Source organism: Puntigrus tetrazona, chromosome 13 (genome assembly GCF_018831695.1).
Source record: "Puntigrus tetrazona isolate hp1 chromosome 13, ASM1883169v1, whole genome shotgun sequence".
NCBI lineage: Eukaryota > Metazoa > Chordata > Actinopteri > Cypriniformes > Cyprinidae > Puntigrus > Puntigrus tetrazona.
Window position 1 is genome coordinate 1,776,131 of NC_056711.1, and position 3,850 is coordinate 1,779,980.

Genomic DNA, 3,850 nt, shown 5'->3' on the forward strand with positions numbered 1-3,850 from the left:
CGTTTTGGACCTCTTGGACCTGTTTTAAAGATTCGGTGACATACTTGTGAAAATCCAGCGTTTAGTTGATCCTAATAAGCACTTGTCGTCACAGTTGATCTCTTTAATATATTATTTTTATTTTTTTGCTCATCCACGTGCAAAACCAGCTTAAATCTCCTTTGTTTTCCTCTTTTTCTTGTCGAATGTTGCTCTCGTTTCATAACATGAGGCTTGAAAATAACACAAAAAAGCTTCACGCATTACGATTACATGAATTTATAATTATTCAAAGATATTTTATCTTTATTCCCCGTGTATATAATATCATATTGTAATGTACACAAACACAACACAAACGTCGATCAGCTGCTCAAAGATCTCGTCTTTGGAGAGGACTGGTTTTTTTACATGTAAAAAAATATAAGTATTACTACAATGTAAATGTAATTTGCTTTTCATATGCCAGCAACGTAATATGGCTCTCTGCAATATTTTTAGGAATAAACCTCTGACAGAGACTCCTCTCCTATCAGCCAATCACGGTGCGCGTAGTGAGTAAGCGTGCTGACGTCAACCATAGCAACAAGGCCAACGCCGCCCATACTCTTACGGTAAGACTCGTATTTCTTAGTGAAAGTTTGTCTCAGCTTCTTTGTTGATTTTTTTGAGGTTTTGAGCGAAAACTCTTTTACTGCTGTCTAGAAGAACTCTTAGTGGTAAGATAAAATGTTTTGACGACTGTGGAAACCAGACTGAAAATTGTCCAGACATTATTATATTAAATCGACGCAATATGCTTTGGTTCAAACCGGGATTCAAATAGGGGGCGGAGTTTATACGAACGTATGTCTGAGGCGGGAACTTACCGTCTTTAGAAAAGTGCAGATGATATTTTCCTTTTCATCTCGCCTCTGTATAACGCATAGGTTCATAAGTGCAGCGCTGTTTTGATTACAGAGAAAAACAACGAAACGCTTTAAGCGCCACCTGCTGGCAGAGACTGAATCTACGTCTCATTCAGCTTGACTGCTGTTTGTTACATTATTATAGTGTAGATTTTAATTTCACAAAACACGTGCAGCCTTTTGTACAGGCACTAATAAAGAGACACATTTGATTTACAACTTTTATTAAATGAATCAAAAACAGAAAACATCACGTTTTTCTTTACATTTACTTTATCATTTTATTTATGGGAACGGTGATTATCAAGGAGACGCTCAAAGTCTATGACGCCATAGCACACATTCGAATAGAACTCACAGGTTTACAAAGACCTTGACATTCTTACATTCTTTGTGGATTTGTTGTAGTGATCAGTGACTTCACACAGCGATGGGACAGCGAAACACCAAAGTGAGTCCGATGACTGTTGGAGAGGTGTACGATCAACATCTTAGTACACCCCCAAAACCCAGCACCAACACGGAGGTTCAACATCCCCTTCCCCGCGATGAGACCCTCGTTGGTGCTGGAGGAGGAGAGGAAGGAGGAGGAGGAGGAGGGAGGAGAAGGAGAGGGAGGAGGACAGGAAGGAGAGGGAGGAGAAGGGGAAGCAGGAGGAGGAGAAGAAGTAGGACAGGAAAGAGTAGGAGAGGAAGGAAGAGTAGGAGGAGGAGGAGAGGAAGGAGGAAAAAAACAGGAGAGGGAGGCGGCAGAGAGAGTAAAGGAGGAGAGGAAGAGCAAGAAGTGGTGGCGGAGGCTGCGCTCTTTCTTCAGAGCTGCCAAAAAACAGCCTCCAGCTCACAGCTCAGGTCAGGGAGAGCAGAAGCAGCAAGATGAGGGAGAGAAGAGGAAGGTGGCATGGGCAGGAAGAAGTAGTGATGGTACACGGCACAACCATGAGAATGCGTTTTGTTTTTAAACAGCTCTACTTTGATCATATAAAAACAGATACCATAAAAGACAATATAAAAATGTACATCGGCACACATTACACCAAAACCTATTGCGTTATTCTGTCTTTTAACAGACTACATCTTCAGCCGCTACGCCATTGGTGATCAGCTGGGAAAGCGGTTTTGGCGTGGTGTATGAAGGAGACGCGTTTGGATGACGATCTTAGAGTAAGTTAATATAAATAAGACACAAACTAGCCAGCAACGGTTTGTCTCATCCTCACCCTTTACTCTCAGCCCTCTTTGTGTTTCTTAAGTTCATTTTTGTCTTTGTTCATCAGGTGGCTGTGAAATATGTCACAAAGACTCAGCACACGGAGTGTATCTTCATCGTAAGTACATGGCACTGTACAAACAATATAAAATATAACATCATCTCACGTTAACATTAGCACAAGTACCTATTTGTCTTCTTCTAGCCCGATCATCCAAACCCTCTTCCGAAAGAGATCGCCCTCACCATCCTGGCCAACAAAGGACACAGAGTGCCGGAGATAATCAGGCTGCTGGACTGGACGGACCACCCTGACCACTTCGTCCTGGTCCTGGAATGTCCCTCTCCCTGCGAGAACCTGGTAGAGTTCATGAGGCGCCACGGTGGAAGAATCGATGAAGAAACGACGCGCCAGATCATGTGGCAGGCGACTTACGCTGCACACAAGTGCTGCCTCCGCAGAGTCTTCCACCGTGACGTCAAACTGGAGAACCTACTGATCAACATCGAGACATCCGAAGTCAAGCTGATTGACTTTGGATGCGGGGACATTCTGGGGACTTCATCCTACAAGTCCTACCACGGTATGTTTCAGATGATTCCCTTCTTCTGATAGATAAAGAACAATCATGCTGCGCTAAAGCAAACTTAAACTCCACTCTGGTCCAGGCACAGCAAAGTACTCCCCTCCAGAGTACCACCGCAGGGGAGAGTACCACGGCTGGCCAGCGACGGTCTGGTCACTAGGGGTCGTGATGTTCGCACTGTTGTGTGGACACTTCCCTAGCGACCATGACCTGTTGCTGCTGCAGAAGAAGCGCTGGTCCAAACCTGGCCTGTCAAAAGGTGAGATCTTAATTCAGAATCATACCAAACATCTTACAGCTTAGAATAACATGATGAAATGGAACAGCTGTGAAGTTTAAGGTAAGAAAGTAACGTATTTGCCGTCTACCTGCACAGAATGCTGTGACCTCCTCGGGGCTCTCCTCCAAGAAAAGCCCATCCGGAGACTTGGTTTGGGGCAAATCGTGTTCCACAGCTGGTTTATGGTAGGGAACCTGAGACCGGCTATAAAGAATTCATTACTGGTGGGAAGGAACCAAAAGGTCCGACCCGTTCTCTTTCCGTTTTGTTTCAGGCCCTCTTGTAGGACCGCTCCAGTTGGCGTCTCTTCATCCCTCCTCTCACCTTTGCGTCTTGCGGGGCGAGCAGGCCTCGTGTAGCGTCTTGCGCCCCGGCTTGAGGAAGCAGTATTTGCGTCTGGCGGTACTGCTTCCGGAGGGATGTGTACATATTGTACATACGGACATACTTCTTTTGATTGCCACTCTTTGGTTTTTTATCTTTTTGATGTTTTGTATTGACATAAATGTGTAAAACTCTGAATTGGTTTCTAAATGTTTGTGTAATTGGCATGATACAACTTTACCTGAATTATAAAAATAATAAATTGTTATATTTGACTTATCCTGGACTTTCTGAAATCATTCTTTCGAGTAGATTAATGTGTGGCCCAGTGTACTGTGGCAGGACAGAGCATAATTAACACATAATTAAAATCAAAATCGTAACCAATTTCTGATCGATTCAAAAGCGTAAGAAAAGACCGAACACGCATTAAACCTTCGACTATGGCCTCACAGAGTCTCCTGTGCTGTTGAACTTTTAAAAAACAACACAAAAAATTGTCCAAATTCTGGTGGGCCAGAGCACAGTTGAGTTAGACTCAGGCACGGTTTACATGAAGCGTGAG

General features: G+C 43.7%; 1 pseudogene; it reads left to right on the forward strand.

The window, feature by feature from the left end:
* The first annotated feature begins 1,435 nt into the window (after positions 1–1,435).
* Positions 1,436–3,754, forward strand: LOC122356761 (annotated as a pseudogene).
* The last annotated feature ends 96 nt before the right edge of the window (positions 3,755–3,850 follow it).